This window comes from Aegilops tauschii, chromosome 2 (assembly GCF_002575655.3).
Source record: "Aegilops tauschii subsp. strangulata cultivar AL8/78 chromosome 2, Aet v6.0, whole genome shotgun sequence".
NCBI lineage: Eukaryota > Viridiplantae > Streptophyta > Magnoliopsida > Poales > Poaceae > Aegilops > Aegilops tauschii.
In genome coordinates this window covers 594,329,840-594,354,171 of record NC_053036.3, presented here as the reverse complement: position 1 = coordinate 594,354,171, position 24,332 = coordinate 594,329,840, and positions in this window count along the sequence as shown.

The following is a 24,332-nucleotide window of genomic DNA, read 5'->3' as shown; positions in this document are numbered from 1 at the left end:
TTTCCTCCGTTTTGCGGTACGCCACACCCGTCCCCATGAACACGACGCATTCCGTTGCCTCCCCATGAACACGACGCATTCCGTTGCCTCCCCATGAACACGACGCATTCCGTTGCCTCCCCATGAACACGATGACGACGCTGTTTCTCCGTTCCGACCCAGCCATGTACACGAGCCCTGGCCGTATGTATGCGCGAGTAGGCGTTCGAGACCCCGCCCGTATGTACACATACGTGGCCGTATTTTCTTTCTTGCATCCTGGCCGCTGTACGTACGTGTACATGCTACGTGCGCGCCTCTACTAAGATACGTAGGCGCCTCTACTACGACACGTGCGCGCCTCTACATCCACCAGTATATATGTACGTACACGTTCGCGACCAGAATGACAACACTACGTACGCTTCGACCAGGTGGGTCCCGACTGTCAGGCACTTCCTTGCCTGCGAAGATGTAGCTGGTGGGTCCCAGCAGTTTGGGGGCGAATTGTTTTTTTTTTGCCCGGACGCACTTCCTTGCGTGCGAAGATGTAGCTGGTGGGTCCCAGCAGTCAGGGGGAAACGTTTTTTCGCGAAATACAATGGCCCGTCCGGTGGGTCCCAGCTGTCAGGTGGAGGAATCATTATTTTCCGCGTAATAATGAGGCACTTCCTTGCTGCGGCCGTGGACCCAGCTGTCAGCCTCTCCACGTACAGTCCACGTCCGGTGGAAGTCGTTCCTTGACCACGTTGACCACGCCGCGCCGAGAGCACCGGGGCGGTGGACGACGGTGAGGCCTAGGAAGGGGACGACGGGGAGCCGGGGAAGACGCGACAGTGGAAGCCCGCGCGGAGAGGAGTACGAGGGTTCACTGGTTCGGCTACGGTGTGAGGCTGCCGTCGCCGCAGGGCCTGGCCAGTGGTGGGAATAGTAGGGGGCGGTGAGGCCTCCGCGGCAGCACAGCCGGCCACGGGAGGCAGGAGCATGCGGCACGACCGGCGCTGCTTTGGGCGGCTGGAGCAAGAAGACCAGAGGTTGAAGAAGCACTACGGCCGTTGGATGGACATCGTACGGTCACTGGAGCTAGAATCGTTCATATTGACTAAAGTTGACAAAGACCCCCGTCCCAGTCAACTTAGTAGGCCCACAAGTCAGCCTCCCACCATGGTGGGTCCCAGCTAGCAGGGGGAGTATTCATTTTTTTTGTACGTAATAAGGAGGCACTTCCTTGCGTGCGAAGATATAGCTGGTGGGTCCGAGCTGTCAGCGGCGGTAACGTTTCTTTCGCGAAATACAGAGGCCCTTTCGGTGGGTCCCTGATGTTAGGTGGAGGAATCATTATTTTGCGCGTAATAAGGAGGCATTTCCTTGCGTGCGGCCGTGGACCCAGCTGTCGGCCTCTCCACGTACAGTCCACTTCAGATGCATGTCGGTCGTTGACCACGTTGACCAGGCCGCGCCGAGAGCACCAGGGCGGTGGACGACGGCGAGGCCTAGGAAGGGAACGACACGGAGGGAGGGAAGACTCGGCAGTTGTTTCCCACGCGGAGGGGAGTACGCTGTATGATGGTTTACTGGTTCGTCTGCCGTCGCGAGAGAATAACAGTAGGTGTGGATGAGTAGAGGGATGGCTAGGCCAGCGATGGGAGTACGGTGGGGCGGTGAGGCCTGCGCGGCAGCAGAGCCGGCCGCGGGGAGGAGAGAGCAGGCAGTCCCGCCGGCGCTTGTTTGAGCGGCTGGAGCAGGAAGAGCAGAGATTGAAGAAGCACGACGGCCGTTGGATGGTCATCCAACAGTGACTGCTTGTGCGTCAACCTTTTTTTAGGAAAGCCTCAAATCTGTGGAAAACAGCATACAGCCCATCTGCCATTATTTCTAATAATTTACAGCCCATTTGCTAATTATTAAGTTTTTTCTGGAGCCCATATTCTTTTTGTTAGCATTACAGCCCATATTGTGGCCACGGTTAAAAAATTATACGAAATTTTGCATATTTCGGTGCGGTCCGAACTGTTTTTAATCCCGAAATTTCGACTCACATTCAAACTGATTTTAAAAATAAATGTATATCAATATAAAATCCAAATAATTCTTCACGCATAAAAATTAATGTAATTTAAAATCTCGAAATGAAAAAAAGATATTTGAAACTAATTGCCGGTTTGATGTGTTTTAAAAATGTACTGCCCATTTCTCATTACTGATGGGCCATTTTCTCGGCCAGCCGAATGAAAGCTCTCCTCGTCTTGAAAGATTTGCAGCCCAACAGGCCTGACAAAGCAACTTACTTGGCAAATCACAAAAAAATTGGGCTGTGGCCATGGACCCAGCTGTCAGCCTCTCCACGTACAGTACTCTTCCTATGGAAGTCGTTCCTTGACCACGTTGACCACGCCGCGCGGAGAGCACCACGGCGGTGGACGACGGCGAGGCCTAGGAAGGGGACGACGCGGAGCCGGGGAAGACGCGGCAGTGGAAGCCCACGCGGAGAGGAGTACGAGGGTTCACTGGTTCGGCTGCGGTGTGAGGCTGCCGTCACCGCAGGGCCTGGCCAGCGGTGGGAATAGTAGGGGGCAGTGAGGCCTCCGCGGCAGCACAGCAGGCCACGGGAGGCAGGAGCATGCGGCACGACCGGCGCTGCTGTGGGCGGCTGGAGCAAGAAGACCAGAGGTTGAAGAAGCACTACGGCCGTTGGATGGACATCGTACGGTCACTGGAGCTAGAATCGTTCATATTGACTAAAGTTGACAAAGGCCCCCGTCCCAGTCAACTTAGTAGGCCCACAAGTCAGCCTTACACCATGGTGGGTCCCAGCTAGCAGGGGGAGTATTCATTTTTTTTGTGCGTAATAAGGAGGCACTTCCTTGCGTGCGAAGATATAGCTGGTGGGTCCGAGCTGTCAGCGGCGGTAATGTTTTTTCGCGAAATACAGAAGCCCTTTCGGTGGGTCCCTGATGTTAGGTGGAGGAATCATTATTTTGCGCGTAATAAGGAGGCATTTCCTTGCGTGCGGCCGTGGACCCAGTTGTCGGCCTCTCCACATACAGTCCACTTCAGATGCATGTCCATCGTTGACCATGTTGACCAGGCCGCGCCGAGAGCACCAGGGCGGTGGACGACGGCGAGGCCTAGGAAGGGAACGACACAGAGGCAGAGAAGACTCGGCAGTTGTTTCCCACGCGGAGGGGAGTACGACTGTATGAGGGTTTACTGGTTCGTCTGCCGTCGCCGGAGAATAACAACAGGTGTGGGTGAGTAGAGGGATGGCTAGGCCATCGATGGGAGTACGGTGGGGCGGTGAGGCCTGCGCGGCAGCAGAGCCGCCCGCGGGGAAGAGGGAGCAGGCCTAGACGGGGCAGCCCAAAACCACGTCCAACACTTGCCAAAACTTCGTCCCTCATTTTCTCTGTGTTTCGCACACTCGACATCGTGTGGGCATTTTGACTGTGCATCATATGAAGATGTGCTATGCATGAATGTTGATCAGCATGATGTTAACTGGCTGGTAGTTCCATTTTCGACCATGAATAAAACTTCCAACATGATGTTAACCCTATTTGAAAAGGCTGTGTTAATATAAATGCTCTGCCTCTGAAAGTTGCAGTTTCTTATCTGAAACTGAACTTGCAGTTTCTTATCTGAAACTGAAACTTGCAGTTTCTTCTCTGAGAATCACATTGGCTGCACTTTTATACTCCTATGAAACTACATTTTTTAAGTGCTAAAAATAGATCTCTAGAATTCATAAAATACTTCATATGCTCAATACTGCAGATCTGAAATTCAAAAGACATTCATATCTGAAAGTACTCTCAAAATACACAACACAAAACACAATTCACAACCTGCAAATACTGACAACCCTAAGCTCCTCCTGACAATTCACAACCTGCCCGACTATTGGGCTGGGGGGGCAGCCCCCTCCTATTCCTCGGCGGCAGACAGCCGCCCCGTGAGATGATGTGAACGGCGAGGGAGACGATGGCGGGGAAGCGTCGTCGGGCCAACTGCTTTTCTCCTCTTGCAGTTGGGTTCGGTCGACGAAGACTCCACCGGCTCGCTCTGGCAGGACACCCTCACAAACGACACCCTGTAGATGCTCGATCCTTCAATCTCTGGTGGATGCTCCATCTGGGATCGATACTCCCACCACCGCTCCCTCACGATCGGATTCGGTGAATCTGTTTGCTCCATGGCCCAGAGGAGCAGCTATATGTACTCCGGCGTGACTCCCTCCGGGAGTATCGCCGCCTTTTTGCTCTGTTGCAGATATTTGGCCATGGATGTCGCCGTCGCCGCTAGTTGGTCCTTGTTGTCAAACCAAGACTGTATCTCCAACATCCTAGCTAGCTTCACAGGGTCGCCGTCTGTGATCCTCACGTATCGGTTGTACTCCTCCATCGATCTACTTCTCCACAGCACCTTCACTTGCCGGCGGTGGTTTTTGAATGGAAGAGGAGAGGAGCAGCGCTGGTTTTGGATTAGAATGGGAGAGTAGCGACGCTGGTTTTGGACTGGAATAGGAGAGGAGGGGCGGTGGTTTTGAAATGGAAGAGGAGAGGAGCGGCGCTGCATTTAGATTGGAACAGGAGAGGAGCGGCGGTGGTTTAAGAGGAGAAGAGCGGAAGAGCGGCGCTGGTCTTGGAAGTATTTTTTTTGTTGTTTTGCGTATTTTGGGTCAAAGTTTGACCACGTACTATATTTGACAAGCAAAATGTGAATGCATGTCACCAAAAATTGTATCGTTTGGTTCGTATCTGAATGTACTTTAAATTATATTATTTTTGCAACGTATAGCATATATTTTATGTGCGAAAATCATGGTCAATTATGACCCAGAATAAAAGGGAGACTAGTTAATGTGGGGTCGCTTTCTTAATTGAAGGGTAAATTGATTTTGATTTTGATCCAGTCACAGCGCGCCGACCCTCTCGTCCAATCCTAAATCGCTGCCGCACGCTCCTCTCCCTCTTCTCCATTGCAAAACCACCTCCTCTCCTCTTCATCATCTCCATTCCAAAACCACCGTCTCGCCTCTCTCTCTTCTGATCTTCTCCATTGCAAAACCACCTCCTCTCCTCTCCATCATCTCCATTCCAAAACCACCGTCTCGCCTCTCTCTCTTCTGATCTTCTCCATTGCAAAACCACCTCCTATCCTCTCCATCATCTCCATTCCAAAACCACCATCTCGCCTCTCCCTCTTCTCTATTGCAAGACCACCTCCCTCCTCCCATCTTCCAAAGCTAGCACCGGACCACTCAGAAGGACATCTATGGAGAGGATGCAGCAGCGAATCAGGCAGATCGCCGGCGGCGACCAGGTAAAGTTAGCCAGGTTGAAGGAGATCCTTAGTTGGTTTGACAATGAGTGGGAGATTTCGAGGACGGTGTGGGCCATGTGGCAATGTATGCGAAAGAGCGAGACGGCGGCGATGTACATGTACTACTCGGCGGCAGTCACGCCGCAGTCCTCCGAGTTCATCGAGTATCTCCTCTGGGCGATGGAGCAGACAGATTCGCTCGAGGCGACAGTCAGGCGGAGGTGGTGGGCGTACAGGTCGAAGGTCGAGCACCCAGAGGATAACGAATCGATCGAGTATGGTGTGCCGTTCGTGAGGGTGCAGAGCTAGCCGGAGCCACAGGAGTATTCGTTCTCCCACCGCAAGAGGAGGCCGGATGGCGCGACGTCACTTCCCCGCCGTTCTCCACGGTTCCCTCGACGCTCGCCTCGTTTCAACGGCGGCGGTAGGGTTTAAGGTAAGCTTCGCACTAACCTAATCTTCCACCTGCTCATGCTTACAATCAGTGTGATAGCTAATGAAAATCATGCTTACATCAGTCTCCGAGTACTACGCCAATCACCCTAAAATAGCTCTGGACCTTTGGGTCAAAGTTCTGACACCGTGTACAAATAAAGAAAAATAGATTGGTGCTTCTTTCAGAAAAGAGTACTCCCTAGAAAACTGCCAATATAAGCTACTAGTATTTGGTTAGATGATTTGCTGCCGAGAAAGATCCGTCCATAGAGAGCGCCACACATCCCACTGGTGGTGGTGGATTCCAATGCGTGCATGCAGCATGGTTGGTGTCGGTAATTTTTACTTGGCACACCTCGCACTCTGCATATATGCCGATTCCATACGTACATTTGTACGGTTCCACCAAAATGCAGCTGAATGACCCTGTTTGCATAGATAATGAAAAAGCGTGATTACATTATAGTGGCACTAGTTGATGAAACACACAAAATAAATAGAAGAAAATATTGCGATAGTATCATAGTATGCCATGCTACGAGGGCGAGATGGGCCCTGCGACGCCTCATACGGTACGCCTCATACTGGACATCGTCCCAAGTCTCCCAGATACACCTTCTGCCAGTGATGAACATCAGTGTACAGCGGTAGTACAAGGAGGCGCCTTGAGACATTCAAATCTCTATTTTTTGTACATATCAACTAAAATTAAGCACCCCAGTTTCCAGAAACGCTTAAACATTAACAATGGGACTAGTTGATGAAACATACATTAACAAAGAGAAGCACTTTCTTTATCTACATTGGAAATGAAATGATAGAGATGACACTCGCTCTATTTTAACTGTATTATTACTTCATTTTATCAGTGACACTAGGGTCGAGCAGGTGGCAAACGAGGTGTACCGTGCGTCGCAAGAATGGAGGCCGGGGGTGCTTAGACTGGGATGCTGAAGCTGGCTCTTTCAGTCACCAACATGGATGATTGAATTCATGGGACCTTTTGGTGCAGTTCACCTAAAATGAAGCAATGTCCCGTGAGCTAGCAGCTTCTTCTTCAAGTTTTTTTAAGAAAAGGGCTCCAGCCCCGGTTCCATTTTCATCAGAAAACGAAACCCACAGAGCTTCTTCTTCATTAGTTGCAATAAAATTGAGCAACATCAAGGTTGGTTGTGAAGCTCCTGGAATGCTCAACTATAATTTGGATATCATTTGTGCAGTTCAACTAAGATCGAGCGTGAAATGTATATCTCTGTTTGCACAAAAAAGGTGGAAAGGAGGATGACTAACAAGTGATGAAACATGCATCAAATGAAAAGAAGCATGTTCCTTATCTGAATGGCAATCCTACAAGGACAGTAGCAATTTCTAAAGCACTGGCATTTCTAGATATTAGTGTGGGCATTAGGATTAACTATGGCAACCGTTAAATATGACATTACTTTGGGCATGGGAGAGTAGGCGGACCAGGATAGTTGCATTTCTAACGAAAAGAACCAACTTATCTTAATGGGAAATTTTAGCAGGACATGTAAAGAAGTGCCATTGGTTCATATTACGGGAGGCATTACATTGAAAACAACATTGGTTTAACGTGTCCTTACTTTTAACAGTGCGACAACTACATTTTACCAGTGGCATTACATAAGAGTGGCTCGGGGCAACAAACATCAGAACAGGATATCTGGGTTGGTCCCATTTTTGTTCGGTACAGCCACCTTATACTGTGTGAGGCTAGCAAATCTAGTGCTGGACTTACTCTGTTGACTTGTCCCCCGGTCCCCACTTTCTTTCCTTTTTCAACCAATAGATCGGGTTTATATTGAGTTTGTACTGTGTTTCCCTTTATTTCCCTATTAGACCTAGAGACCAGTTGGATAGCCAGTCTCTGCTACTTTTCGCCCCCATTATTTCCTCTTTCGACCAAGTCCTAGATTCAGGTAACAAATCCTCCCCCACCCCCACCCCCTTTCTTCCTTGTTTGAACCAAGTAGTACTAGATTCGAGTGCATGAACTAGTTTTACCTCTTAAACATAAAAAAAATTAGGTGGTTTTCGAACAGCCGATCGATCCTATCTACGAGGGGGCCTGAGAAATAGTAAAAGATACAAATGCAGCGACGTCAGGAGCTCGGGAAGTAGAGCAAGGCCGGTTTCAAAGGAAGTTATACCTGATGGTCGCCGGGATGTCGCTAGGTGGGCGGCGGGAGGCCGGATCTGCCCACACTACGGCAGCGAGGAAGAAGGGGTCGGAGGCCCTCCCTCGCCAGCGGTGCTTGGGAGAGAACGGCAAGGCAGGCTGATCGGGACGCGCCCAGCAGTGGGTAAGAGCCGTCGCCGAGGACGACCGTGTGAACGTTGCACCTTCTCACCTTCCCCGGCGGAGAGGATCCGGCTGGATCTGTGACCAGCGGTGAGCAGAAAGAGAGAGAGAGAGAGTGTGTGGCCACCGCTGTCGTGTTTAGATCTGGAGAGGCCGAGACAGTGTGAAGAGAGCAACACTAGCAAGCAAGCGCGGAGGCTCCTGCCTATATAGTGGAGTAGTACTAGTTTTCTTTTGTCTACCGGAGCCGGCTTGACCTCGGCAATGACTGTCGAGGAGTCTTCATGCACGTGGCCCGGAGGCGCAGTTGTCATCATTTTGATCTGAAGCGCCGGATTATAACATATAACACGAAAAAATGCCACATGACAAGAAATCATAACCTCACTGCCCAAAGGAGACAACATGAATCCCGACGGACAAACTAGACGAGGAACAAAGCTCAAATTAAAGATAAACTCGTAGAAAAGGGGTTCGTCGATAGATGTCCTAATTAACATAGCCGGCTTGACCTAGATGGCAGCCGAGTAGTCACTATTCGTGCATGTGCTCCCAATGACTAACCCAACTCAGTTGTCGCTGTTTAACCCTCGCAGTGATCCGAAGCACATGACACCTAATTTTGCGAGATGACAAGAAACCTTTTTTTAGATTTCTCACCACAACTACAGCCATGTACAACACAGCCTGCACGATATGTAGACGATAGCCAATCCAGGCGTGTCTGCTGGAGTCTTGTCACATGCATGGACGAACTGATCTTCCGTGTCTTGCAGGGATCGTCCAGGCACCAACGTAGTACAACACTTCTCTAGTACTATCGCTCGTCTGCCTCTTCTATTAAGTCACCCGACTTGTGGGGCCGGGGAGTGTGCCTATGGTCGGTTCTCAATTGCCATCCCACATGTGTGTGCAAACTCAATATGACGAGCGTTCCATTCGGAGAGTAGCGTGCCAGACCGACCGACCGTGTGGGGTGCGACGCGAGCGCGACGGGCGTGCTGTATACTCCGTACATGTGTACCACCGTTTTCTAGTCGCTTTGCTCCATGGCGCGGCGCAATCCATGGATACAAAATTAGTATACTGTATACTATTTAAAAGTCGAGGGCGGGGCTTTTCCTGCGCGGTAGGCGGGGCAGTTCTGCCTAGTCGGTTCGACAGATCGCGAGAAGACGAGGGAGTAGGCTGCTGCAAACGTAGGGCTGTGTGATTTGACAGCGAGTTACTGCTGGACAGGTGGGGCCCGTGATTTGACTTGCCATTATCATTTTAACTGCGGCGCTACGACCGGCGTGAGTCTCCCGATTCCTGACCACCTCGATACAGGTGCCTCTCCCAATGCTCCACCATGTAGTAGAGGCTGGCTCTTGCATGAGAGCCCACTTCTCCACTTTTTCCTTGCCTCTCTTTCCTCCACATATGCAAAAATGCCATGTAAAGCGCACTATTGTACTTACTTTTACTTGCTCCTACAGGTGCTTAAGCTTGCCACATAGGCATAAAGTCTGATGTGGCAAGTTAATCAAGAAGAGAGAGACTAGTTTGGTGACCCAAGGAAGAAACGGTGCTAAGCGCGTGTACCTAGGTGAAAAGACAATTTTGAGTCTATAGCTAATTAAATGAAGCAAACTTAGCAACACCATTTCATTGGAAGAGGTCACTCCTTGGCAAATGCAATAAATACTAGTACTCCCTGTGTCCCATAATATAAGAACGTTTTTGGCACTACACTAGTGTCAAAAACGTTCTTATATTATGGGATGGAGGGAGTACGAAGAAAGAGATAGAGAGGAGTAAAAAAATTACACTTATAGCCAACCTTGTTGTAGTATGAGTGACTAAGTGATGACTATGTATGACATGCCAACATCAGATAGCCTAACGCACCATGTTAAATCTCCAAGGGCGCGACCGCGCGAGCGACGCGACGGTCGTGGTAGGCGCGACCATGATACGGGCTGCTGGCAGCCCTTGGATCTGAGATCAAACGGTCGCATGCTAAGTTGCTGAAAATTTGCAGAATAACCCTCCAGGATAGGATATTCACCCATAGGTCTAGAATCACGCCATGCAACTATTCGATCTCAGATCCAAGGGCTCTCGGAAGCCCGTATCATGGGAGAATGGAAAGCCACTACCCTGCCGTTCGCACGCTGGCAGTTCGCTCCTACTCATCCCCGCACGTCCTTCAATACTACGGCGGTTCGCTCCTAGTCGTCCTGTCCATTCACATTACGGCAGTTCCACTAATCCTAACCCTCCTCCAAAATCCATGGAGTCCCAAATCTCCACGATCGGCGGTGAGTACAAGGTTAGAACCATCACCGGCGATGAGTTCGACGTCATCTACACCCATTCTTCCGCGACTGTGAAAGGATGCCTTTCTCACTTCAGACGCATGTTCGAAGACTCAGATGATGAGTGGGTCGCTGGGCTAGATGTTGAGTACACCACAGTCCTGGGACGAGAGAAGGATCTAAAGGACGAAGAGAGGAAGAAGCCCGCCGTGATCCAGGTTTGCGTGCATGACTTATGCTTGGTCTACCACATATGCCATGCCGACGTTGAGTGCCAGGATTTTAAGGACTTCCTCTAGAGAAACCTAGTCAAATTCATTACTGTAGACTTTGGTAACGACAAAGAAGTCCTGCGTCGGATAGGCCTCGTTGTAGGCAACACCTTCGACCTCCAGAAGAATCGGCTGGTGTCCTCTCGTCAGCCTTCAATGTTGACCCTGGCAGGAGCCATGGTTCATCCTTCGTACGGCAAACTGGAGAAACCTCCATACACGTTTCATCGTCATGCATGGCAGCGGAATGTACTAGATATAGACCACATCCACTACGCTGCAATGGATGGCTACCTTTGCTTCAATATCTACAAGGGTTGAACGAAGAGCAACAGCCAAGTGTGCGGTTCAAGCAAAGAAGTATCGGCCAAGAGGAAGAGGGACACGGACGAAGTCGAGGACGTGGACGAGGACTCCGAGTAAGGTGGCAGTGTCGTTGCTCATGGTGGTTCTAATGCAGTGTCTACCGGAATAGTTGCAAAGTTTAATTTCAGGTGTGCTTAATTTAATTTGAGGGGTGTGTTGTGTTGAGCCCGAGCAGAACTATGTTATGTTTCTTCTCGTTACTTTAACTCTTCAGTACGTACATACTAGTATTTCTTACATTTCATCTTTTAGTTGGTATAGTACTACCACTCGTTTCTTCACATTATAGACGTACAATATATATGGCCAACATCATATAGCCAGCAGTTTAGTTGTCAAAGAATTTCAGGGTGCTTAGTTTTGTCAAATAATTTCAGGATGCTTAGAGGGTGCTTGGATCCAAGGGACTTATTTTAGTCTGACTAAAAATAGTCTCTTTAAGAGGCTAAAGTTCCAAGCACCCCTGACTAAAGAGGGGCTAAAACTAGTCTTGAGACTAAATTTTTTTAGTCAGGGGTACCCCTACTAAAATCTGGATTAGTCCTCTCTCTACTCATTTAACTCCTCTTCTTTAACACAGGCGAGTTCTGGATTGGAGGGTTTGGAGGATAATAAATGCTCATTAACTTGATTTTAGCCTTTTTAGTATTTGGATCCAAGCATGGGTGAGGCTAGCATGTTTTAGTCCCACTACTTTTAGTCATGGGACTAAAACGTATCCAAGCACCCTCTTAGTTTTATTTGAGGGTTGGGTTGTGCTGGACACCATTATTGTGACTAGCCTTTTTAATAGTACTATATGCATAATTTGGCGACGAGCGCTCTCTATATGTACCACCTTTTTTTAATTTCAAGTTTTGCTCCATGGCGCAATCCATCGATACTACTGCTGTACAAAAGTATACATTTTTTAAAAGGCTAGAGGGCGGGGCAGTCTAGCTTGGTCGGTTTCACGAGAGGCGAGGGCCTTTGTGATTTGAAGGCTCATTACTGCTGGAAGGCGGGGCCTTGTGATTTGACTGCTCGTATAAATACGCCGACGACCTGATCGAGGAGGAGCAAAGAACCGTGCGGTATACTCAAGTTTTCCACTAGAGTAGTACTGCGACGGAGGAGCACGAAACACGGCAGCCCAGTGCCATATGGCGATAAAAAATGATCTAATTTGCTAGCCATCTCATTGTTAGCATTGTTCTATTCATTCCCTCAAAAAAAACATTGTTCTATTCATGCCTCGCAGAGAACGTGACACGTGCGGCGAAACACCCGAAGCAAAAGATGAAACACAGGAGCAAAAGAAGAAGGAAGATTATCACCCCAAATGATCTAATTCGCCGCGGAGTCGTAACTGCTTCTTCATCGCCTCCACGACCTCCATCTCCTTGCGCGTCTCCTCCGCCATCTTCTTCATTCTGTCCATGACGCGGGATTTCTCGACGCGAGCCTTCATCATCTGTTCCACGGCCGCATTACGTACCTTGACAGCAGCCGGGTGCTCGATGCGGAGCTTCGCCAACTCCTCCTTCTGTTCCATGATGAGGGCCTGCAGCATCTTCATCGAGGAACTACTATTCTCATGCAGCTTCTTCCAGCCGGCGTTCTTCTCCTTCAACAGGTCGATCTCGTGGCAGAGCTTCGCCTTGTCCTCCTAAAGTCGCAGGATTTCGCCGGTCGTCTTCTTCTCCGAGGCAATGCTCTTCTTCAGCAGCATCACCAAGCCGGCGGTCAACTCCCCCTGCTGATTGAGCTCAGCGGGCATGTCGTCGAGGCTCTCCTTCAGCAACTACATCAAGCCTTGGATGAACTCCTTCTGCTTATTGAGCTGATCGGGCATGCCGTCGAGGGATAACGACTCCAGCTCCGCCGGCTCGGCATGTTCGCCTCCGCGGCTAGGGCGCTCCTGGGAGCCATCGCCTGCCCGTGAGAGATCTTTCGAGGTCTCTGCGTGGCGGCGAGCCCTCTCTTTTTTTTCCGCAGCCTTGGTTGCCGCTCCCTTGTTACGAGTAGTTCTCGACCTAGAGCTCTGCTCACCGGCCATGGCAACGACGGACGAAGAAGAAGCACTTATGAGGAGGAAAGGTAGAGTAATTTTCGGTTAGGTAGTTCCCCTTTTTATAACCTAAGTACTAGCACTAGTACTAATACCTGCATAGTGGGAACACGTTCAGGTTTGGTACGTACTAGTAGGTGTGAGCAGGCTTTTGAATGTGATGGGAACGAGGTAAAGATTAATTGATGGTTTTAGTTTTGAGGCCCGAAACGGCTCCCGATGAGTTTAGCGGAACATAAATTTCAAGTACTACACTGCTCAAATGCGTAAATATTATGTTACTGTCAAAAATTGGCACAAAATACGAAGGAGACCAATGAAAGTACTACTAGCAACCCACGATTTTAACTACTCGCATGCGCGCAGTGGAGTAATAATGTCTTTCTTCCGCCCTCACGTCCACTCAATTTGCATGCGCTGTATTAATTGACCATCAATGAAGTGAACGACTTTACACGCGTCAAATTATCACATGGGGTGGATCTTGGTACAAAATTGCGTCCGCCCGTGTACCCGCGTGTGCGTGCGAGGGAATGAGTGCGTGCGTGGCATGCGTGCACATCTTCGCTTCGTGCATGTACCGCCAGTATGGCTCAGGGAGGACGAGTACATTCTTCTGGAACCAGCAGCACGTCACTGTGATCAATCCACGCAAGGAGGTCGCGACAACGCCTCCACATGTGCCACGTGGCTTCATGATATGTAAGAGAGACACTGTGTAGCGTGCCATTGGTATTCTAATTTACGTGTTTTGCACATACTCGAAGTACTAGTAAGGTACACGTGCATTGCACGCATCAGATTTTGCAACCAAATTATGAATAAATACCACACTATAGCATGTAAGCTCTGAGTCATATATGCCTGATGTAGCCCTTCGTTTAATTCTTATAGTTCATCTCATTCAAAATCAATTAGTTTTTATAAAAAAGCTAAGAACGCGGGAATAGGAAAAACATGGGATTATAGTGGAATGTCGTCTTGAATCCTACAGGATTGTACGAGTGTTTGATTGTGCATAGAAAAAACGCAGAATTCTTTCAAAGAGGTTTGAGTGGATGGGATGTTTCCTATGAAATCTAGTGCAAATGAATCATATGGAAAAATTCCTATGGTTTACAATCCTACGAATCAAACAACCAAGATAGGAAAAATTCCTAATGATTAGAATCCTCCAAAATTCCTTTGAGAATCCTTTGAATCAAAGAAGCCCTTAATCTATTTTATGATTCATGGAATTGTGCGTTGTAAAGCATACAGTAAAAACAATTAATGGCAATTCAATTAGAAAAAAAGTTTGGGCAGTTATGATACGGAAGATTCTAGAACAAAAGAGAACCACTGTTGTTTTGAGGTTTGTGCATTATGCTTAAGTTCAATCATGGAGTCCGCTAGATTGTACATGTGGCAAAATCCGGTGGGGGGCTAGAAGATGGTGCGAGGGGCCGAGTGGAGGGAGACTATGAAGGAATGCACAAGTGCGAGATCGATATTTAGAGAGAGGGGGCGAACACGTGTGCTGTTGCGCGCAGTGGCGGAGCCATGAAAAATAAATGAGCTAGGGGGCCAAGCATTGCTAATCCTTTACGAGGAGGGTCAATTCATGAACTTAACCCATTTTTAGCAGCAATTGTCTAATGATCACATTCATATTAGCCTCGATATATAGTGATGTTAGGGGGGGGGGGGGAGGGGGCAGGGCCCTTACTGCCCCCTGTCTTCGCCATTGTGCACGCATCTGAGAGATGAAGCAGAAGGCATGGATGATGAGAGGGGGACGTTGGATATATAATTAATGTGGGTGTATTAGCTATATATGTTAATCCTATATAGAGAGGTATAGATTGATCGATGTGGACGTGGGAAAGAGGGTGAGACCTCACTGGATATATCGATTGATCGGTTTGTGTGAAAAACTATGAAAGACCTAGCTATATACACACATACATAGAGGAACATCGATCGTTGCGCATGCACGCGTGAGAGATAAAGAATGCCCGATATGATGGAGAGGGGGATGTGTGTGGGTGTGTGCCTTCATGGGAGACCGACCTGAAGAAAAAGATTGTATGCGTGCGATGGATAATGCCGACTGGTAGTGTGTGTGCATGCATGCACGAGAGAAAGTTAGTGGTACAATTATAAAGAGAAGACTACTGTGTGGGTGTAAAAGAATAGGTGAGGTCATAATCAATGTAAAGTTGAATTCAAATATTTGAATAAGAGATCCTGATGTTTGAAACCCATGCATGCATGAATATAACGGAGATCTGCGCGGTGTGGTTTGGAAACGAGCATGTTGTAATGTATACACATTGAACAAGGTCAGACTGATTTGAATTTGAGATAACGATGGCAGACATCATTTGACAACGTCGCATCCGTGCATGGACACACTATTCTAATTGGAGATGATGGGCGGCTTTCGCATCACATATCTATATCTATACCCCTATATATATATTATATATTATATTTTTTTATATTGTGTGCGGGTAACTTTAACTTTGAAAGATGGTCGTTGGATGAGGCAAATCCGATGGTCCAAAGATGGCAAATTTGAGCACTACTGGTCGTTGGATATCATCTAGATTCCACCCGATTTCGCCACATGTATAATCTAGAAGACTCCATGGTTGAACTTAAGCATAATGCACAAACATCAAAACAGAAGCACTTCTTATTTGTTCTAGAATCTTCCGTATCAGAATTGCCCAAATGTTTTTCTACATGATTTGCCATTATTTGTTTTTACTTATGTCTTACGACGCACAATTCCATGAATCTTAAAATAGATTAGCTTTCTTATAAAAACTAGATGATTTTGAATGAAATAAACTATAAGAATTAAACGAACATCTACATCATGCATATATGACTCAAAGCTTGCATGCTATAATGTGGTATTTATTCATAATTTGGTTGCCAAATCTCATTCGTGCAATGCACGTGTACCTTACTCTAGTCTAAATGGTGTTTGTGTGTGTGTTGTGCGTGTTGAGGTGCAAATTGTCTTTTTTTGGGTGCATGTTAAGCTTGTTCTTTCGAAATTTCAAGCCGCGCCTTGTTATGCCGAAAATTCAAGCTAGCGTCTCTGTCTATCGTGCTGCGAAACTCCCGCCTCTTCAACCCGCGCCTTGTTAGCCCGAAATATTTAAGATATATCTTTGTCTCGTTGTGCTCCGACAACTCCCTCCATCTCAACCCGCGCCTTGCTATTCCGAAATTACAACACGCGCGAAAACTCCCACCTCCTGTGAAATCCCGACACGCGAAATCCCCGTGGTACCCCTGAACCGAAAGAACCGCCTCAAATCGGTGGGGGTACTTTCGTAACTTACCCCACATTTCGGACAAGCGCGTCTCTAAGCCATGGTTCCCCACTGCCATCCCATCCGCCCACCCATTCGTACACCGAGGCCACGAAAACCCGCGACGAAACCCCACACCCTGCTTCGTCTGCCACCCAGCCGGAGCCTCTTCCCCGACGACGTCGTCCACAGCAACACCTCGACGTCCCTCATCCACCGTACCGGATGAGGATCCGTTGTCGATCTCATCGTCCCGCCGGTTCAGCCACCCCGTCCTCCACCTCCAAGGAGCTGCCCCGACGTTCCCCTCGTCTTTCGCGCCACCTCCATTCCCACACCGCCGTCTTCACCTGCACCACCGGAAGAGCATCATCATCACCGTTTCCTCGGATGAAGCTGCGGCCTAATTGGCGCCACCAAAGAGGTTGTACACTAATCGCCGCATTTTCTTCTTGATTCGATCTCACGGTGCTGCCGGCGCTCGGTCCCGAGCCGACACGGCGCGGCTCCATCCACGGCGGCATCGCCGGCCACTTCCTCCACGGCGTCGCTCCCTCGGCGGCGACGTCCACATCAGTAGGAGCTGCTGCTGCTTTAGCTCTTGCTCGCGCTGCTGCTCTGCTCTTGCTCTCGGTCCCCTGCCTGGTCTGCTCTTGCTATTGCTCTTGCTCGCGCTGCTGCTCTCGCTCTTGCTCTTGCTTGCGATGCTGCTCCGATTTAGCTACACTTCAGTCGACTGAATTGACTTTTGGGTCAGTCGATTTTCAGGGGGTGGGGGGGCTCGTGAAGGAAGAACCAGCCGCAGCGGGGAGGGGGCTCGCCGGAGAGGTACCCCACTATCTATCTTAGGGTTCAGGATGGGGGCAGTGGTCGCCGGCAGTGGCGGGGCGTTGGCGGGGCGGTGGCGTGGGGATTGCCGGAGAAAAAGCTCGGCACGGGGGGCCTAGAGGGATGGCTGGGGCGGCGGCGGACCGGCGGTGGGGAGTGTTTTCGGGGCGGGCGGGGCGGCGCACCGCCGGCCGCGGGCGGCGGGGAGCTGCTGTTTGGCCAGTGGTGGCTAGCGGCTCAGGGGGGTGGAGGTTGAAGATGAACTGCAGGCCCTTGATTTCGTATCCAACGGCTGCAAAATCGACTGACCAGAGATGAAAAAGTCAGTCGACCGACGTGTAGCCTCACCTTGCTAGTGCGTTCAGTTTCGACAGCAAAATTCAGTTTCGACAGCAAAATTCAGTTTTGACAGTTAAGTTCAGTTTCGACAGTTAAGTTCAGTTTCGACAGTTAAATTCAGTTTCGATAGTTAAGTTCAGAGATGAGCGGCTGATGTATTTTACATCTAGCACTTTGTGGTTATGTATTTTACGTCATGTATTGGAGATGCTATTAGAATTCCACTCAGGTTAACGTTGTTCGTTGTCTCTCTTGTCCTGCTTCAGCCTCGGCGTCGTACAACTCACCGGAGCTGCTCCAACGACGAAACCCTCCATCACAGCGGAGCAGTACCTCGGGCTCCATCTCCAGACGCCTAAGATCTTCTTCCCCTCCTCCGACAGCCAAGTCAGCCGGAGCATCCTCACCGGCCAACCCAATCACGCTGAGGTCGACATGGCTTCGCCAAAGAGGTTGTACACTTCTTGCATCTCTTTTTTACTCTACATGTTATATATATTGTCCACTGAGCACTCGTAGTAACGGGAAATACGATTATTTTATCCTACTATATGACAAGCAGTGAGGTACCAGGCAACTTAGCTATCCGTGATGGACTCTCTTGAACGCCATCATTATTTATCTCTGCGCGTTTGAGCTGTGCATTTGTCGATGGGCCTGGGAGTTGAGCTAGTATGGCAGTGGCCTGGGTCCAACGTAATAGAAGTAGCACAAAAACATTTTTTTAGTGTAGGATTTTCCTTGCTCAAGCCTTCCTACTAGAATCGCCAGTGCTTCAAAGGAAAAGTGAATGAAAAACATCGGAATTGGAAAGTTTCCTACGGTACTACTTTTCATGAATTTGGTGCAAAGGAATGGAGCAAAGGAAAACTGTAGGATTTGTTCCTTTAGTGTCTCCTTGAAAGAAAAACCGTAGGAATTCTAATTTCCACTTCTCCTCCTTTTCATATTCCTATTCATCAAGCACAAGACTAAGAGATAGTAGCATAATAGCATTATAACCGTACATTTACTTGTGGTTTGACTTAATCTCACCATGCTTTTTTGCATCATGTGATCTTCCAATTGTTGTGAATCAAACACCCAGATTGGCAGAAATCCTGTGTTTTTAAATTCTCTGTTTTGCACGTGCATTCCTATCCTATTCCTGTCTATTTCCTATCCCTGCATTGTTAGAATCCTCAAATTCAAACAAGCCCTTACTCAATTACTCCTGTTACAGATATGTGTCAAAGAAAACCTTGTGTGGTTTGTCCTGCTCCTGCGGCGCTATGTTCCACCCCAGCTCAGCTGCTCCAACGACGGAAGGGTTCACCACAGTAGGGATCCGCTCTCCAGACTATCTTTCGCCGCCTCAGATCTTCTTCCCCGCCGCCGGCAGCCACGGCAATTGCATTACCATCATCAACTGAGCAGATGACCTTGAGGACTACACGGGTCCGCAAGAGAGGTCGCACTCTTCCGTGTCTGCTTACGTTATCCGTCGCTTAATATGATGACATGCTACATTATCATCGTGTTCACCTATTAGACTCCGAGTCAGGTCCAAACTAATGCTGAAACTTGAGTTTTTAAATGGTTGTGGGGTACATATTGGGGCAGCAATCAGTACTATCTGTCTACTATCTGGTTAATCTCCGGTGTCTACTATGAGTTTCATGTTGGGTGCAAACAAACATTAAAGGAGCCATTATCTGTATTTTTTAACTAAAGCTATTATCTGCCTGCTATCATTGGTTTTGGGTCTATCCACAGTTTGCTACCATCACTCTGGATTTGTGCATGCACTCCTTACATAATCTCACTATGTTTTATTCCTGTGCATGCCAGTTATTGTACACAATGGAACTGATCATGTAGAGCATGCAGACGTCGTTCCATGGTGGGCGCAAAGGCAGCCCCCCCTCCACCCATTTCGGATCGTAATCAAGAGGAAGATAACTGTTTTGAGGGGGATTCAGAAGGAGAAGACCACTCCTATTTACCCCATGAGGTCTTCGCTCTAACTTGGCATGCTGATGTTGGTAATATCATGCATATGGTGCCTTGCATTGCTTACTGTATACATTAAAGATGTCATCTGCTTAGTTTAGACATGCTTTGTGTCAATGCCATCTGTTTAGTTTCTTTATCGTATATGTGAATCATGCAATGCCATCTTGTCTAGCCAGGCATCATATATGTGAATTTTGCAATGCCACCCTGGTTAGCCAGTCATTTTATATGTAAATTATATCATGCCATCATTTTTTATTACGTGTTAAATTTGTCAACAATTTTAGTACATTCAATTACTCTTCCTGTGCATCAGCCATTCGGCACGGTCATGGAAAAATCTGGAGTGGAAACAAGGTCTTCAGAGCAGACAATGCTATCTCACAAAGCGCATGTCTTGCTGGTTACCGATAGCTCCTCAGAGGAGGATTCAGAGACAGATGACCAGTCATATCCCCCCCCCCGAGGTGCATGCCCTAACTTGGCAGGGTTATGTTGCTCATATCGTGCGTATGGTATCTTGCATTGCTATGTCATTTGCTTAGTTTAGACATGCTTTGTGTGAATGCCACCTGTTTAGTGTCTAATTACCATATATGTGAATTATGCAATGCCATCTTGTTGCAAGACATTATATATGTGAATTATGCAATGTTATCTTGTTGCAAGGCATTATGTATGTGAACTATGCAATGCCATGCTGTTTAGGCAAGCGTCATATATGTGAATTATATCATGTCGTCCTTTTTTTGTATTTCTCATTGCTTTCGTCGACAATGTTTGTATATTCAACTGCTCTTCCTGTGCATCAGCCATTTGAATTGGTGATGGAGAAATCTGGAGTGAAAACAAGGTCTTCAGAGCAGACAATGCTACCTGCTGAAGCAGATATCTTGCTGGTTACAGATAGCTCTTCAGAGGAGGATTCAGAGGCAGATGACCAGTCCTATTATCCCCCTGAGGTGTATGCTCAAACTTGGCAGGGTTATATTACTCATATAATGCATATGTTGTATTGCAATGCTTAGTTTTTACATCATATACACAATATTGAATGCCATCTCCTTAGTTGACACATCATATATGCGATTGCCTTCTGCTCACTTCCTTAGTATATAAATCATATATTTGAATTATGTCATGCCATGATGTTTACATAGACAGCATGTATCTGAATTATGGCATGCCAACCCATTTTCTAAAGACATAATATAGTTATATCATCTCATCCTGTTTACATAGTCATCATATTGTAAATTATGTCATTCTATCCATGAATTATATCATGCCATCATGTTTCCATCGACGGCATGTTTGTGATTTATGGCATGCCAACCACTTTAATAGACACATCGTATAGTTATATCATGTCATCCTGTTTACATAGTCATCATATTTTGAAGTATGTCATTCTATCCTATTTAGTTAGCCATCATATATGTGAAATTGTGTCATGCTATCCTGTTTAATTAGCCATCATATATGTGAAATTATGTCCTGCTATTCTGTTTGCTTAGACAACATAAATGTGAATTATTTCATGCCCTGTTTTTTCCCTACTATCCATTGCACATGTCTATCTTACAATGTCTGTACATTCAATTACTTTTCTTGTTTATCAGCCATTTCAATTGGAGGGAGTGATGGCAGTATCTGTGGGAGTAAAAACACGGTCTTCAGAAAAGATCGTGCTACCTGTCGATGCAGATAGAACCACGGTTGTACTTGCCCAAGAACCAGCCCCACCACACATAACCCACACTCATGCAGATTGTACCCCTACCCAGTTGGACAGAGAACCAGCTACACCCCTTCTAACCCCAACCCCAGCAGATAGACACCCAGTTCCCAGTGACACAGCACCATCTCCACCACAGAGCACCCAAACACGAGCAGTTAGTAAGGCAACTGCAGTGCCCAAATCACGAGGACCACCACTCCGAACCTGAAGTCAACGCTTAAAGCAGAAGAAGAATTGTTCTCATGTCAGGTTCTGTAGCTATGGTTCATACTACTTTGCTCTTGCATCACTGTATTTACTGATACCAACTAATTTCAAATTTGAAGGATGCAATTGAAACTCCAATGGCGCAACAGGTATGTTTTAAACCTGTTTCTTCAACGTGTTTGGCTGTTTGCTGTTGTAACTTGCTCTATGTTGATTTCAGTTTCAATTGAATAAACAGTTATGTTCTCATGCCATGCACATTACAAGTGTTGTTATTGCTGTGTAGTTTCCCACACTTATATTTTGTCTATGTTGCTTTGTCTTAAATAGATATAATTCGAACTGTATCTATCTTGATTTGGCAACATAAACTAGAATGATATAGACCATACAGTGACCATACTACATAGATATATGTTTGTTTCATGCTGTTATCCTGTCCACCTTACTACTGAACTGGTTTACCAAAATGAGTTTCATATACTACATTGTAAACATGAGATGTGTTTCTTTGTTTCTCTTTTAGAACGCGGATAAAATATTAGAGAAGAGTACCATGTTATGCAATGGTAAAGGAAGTAATGCAGATAAGGTTCAAGATAGTGAGCCATCCCTGTTGGTCTCCAAGAAAGCTGATAAAAACTATATTGAAGACACTGAGACAACCCCAAAGTCCTGTCTTGATGTAGTGTTCGAATTACTGGCTACCACTGCTGGCACCAGCTCTTCGAACTCGTTGCCTGAATCAGTTCGGCTTCTTGAGTCTCAACTTCAAGTTGAAAGACATCGATCAGATGTTCTGCGACAGGAAGCCGAAGGACTGAAGAAGTCCCTGCAGAATTCAGATGCATACTTTCTGGTGCAACAGCAAGCGCTGGAGGACTTAAGCGCCAAACAAGAGAAAGTTAATAAGCTTGCTAAGCATCTTGCCAGCATTATGGGTACCCAGAATATTGTTTCTTGAGCTCTTCTGAAGTGGTTTCAGTTCTGGACTTGTTTTGCTGCGGCGTTTATATGCTGTTGTGTTCCCTATATTTGCACTGGTGGCGAACTTTGATGCCCAGTGGATGTAATATGTGTAATAGCCGTGATAGCCTAGTGTAAGTTCCTTGCTTATTTATTTCCTTGTTGTCTTGTTTATTTGTTTGCTTGTAGTCAGTGCAGTTCTTTTTCTGCGGTTTGCTAGTGGCTGCAATAACCTATTTTTTTTTAACTAGGCCACAATAACCATGGGCTAATATTTACTGTAGTGAGACTGGGCCTCCTACGGGCCGTAGAAACAGTGGGCCTTCTACGGGCCGTAGAAACAATGGGCCTTCTACGGGCCGTATCATCAATTGGCCTTATACGGGCCGTATGATCGATTGGCCAAACATGGGCCAAACAGACCGCATTCTGGCCGTAAACGGGCTAGAGTTGGAATCGTCCGTTCATGGGCCGACCATAATGGGCCATCGTCAATAGGCCGTATTTGATGACGCTATGAAAACGGCCCAACGTATTAACTGACCACAAACGGGCCGACTGTAACCACGGGCTGAATTTGGCCCACAAGCAGAAAATGACAGTAACGGGCCGTAAGTAAACGAATGCTGGAAAATAGCCCAAGAATAAATGGGCTCTGAGAAGGCCGAAAGATAACATGGGCTGGAAACGGCCCAACGGTATAACGGGCCGTTAATAGGTATAAAGTGATACATTGTTCTTTACGGGCCAGTTTCACCACGGGCCGTTAATGGATGTAAAGTGATACACTGTTCATTACGGGCCAGTTTCACCACGGGCCGTTAATAGGCCAAGAGTTACATAGGGCCTCATATGGGCCGAAAGACGTCATGGGCCATACATGGACCCGAAGTGAAAACGGGCTGGAATCATATTGGATGGCTCAGATGACGCTACTGGGCCTAATTCGAATAGGGCGTAACGGGCCTTGGGTTAGCGTGCTGTAAATGGGCTATATGCGAACAGGCTGTTAACAGGCTTTCCATGGGCCGGCCCGCCACCTTTTGACCAAGTCAAACGGGCCGGCCTTTTCACAGGAATGGGCCTCTGTTGGGCCGTGCCACGTGTCGACGTATCATAGGCGCCTTCTGTCCAATGAGTGAATGACATCTGTCCCAGCGATGAGCCAACACGTGTTTTCTTCAGCCAATGATGATTTTACACGTGGAAAATCCTCATTGGTCGGGGCTGTTAACGGGTTATCGGATCCAAAACCCGACCCGATAGCTTAACGGCGTTCCGTTACGGTGGATGCCACGTGTCGGTCACCCTTGACGAAAGCACTTCTGTGACGCGCGATTTATCGTCATGGAAGTGGACACTTCCGTGATGATAATTTTGGTAATGTCATGGAACACTTCTACGACAACACAGGTATGACTATCTTGATTCTGTCATAAATTTGTCATGGATGTACATGCATGACAAAAAACGCGACGTACTGTGACAAACACGTATCATCACGGAAGTGTATTTTTTTGTAGTGACGTCTTCTTCCCTCTATTCCCTCTATAATCTCTACTATTAAAGGGAGGCTATACGTCGTTCAATCCCCTGAGCCCCACCAATTGTAGGATCTTTCCACGATTCTCCATTTCCTTTTACTGCCTGCAACCCCCACCTAGTTCGGCAATTTCTGATTCAATCACATTTTCTTCATTTTCTAGGATGCACTCACGTGTGTGCCAAACATATCCACGACCATAAAAAATAAATCAATCATCAAAAAAAAAATTCTCCATCAGTTCCAACTGATTCACTATCATACACGACAAATCTATCTATATGCACTACCTAGAAAAGACATAATGTTCCTATTTTGCTAAACTTTCACCCGCTTCCATTCCATGCTTAGCACG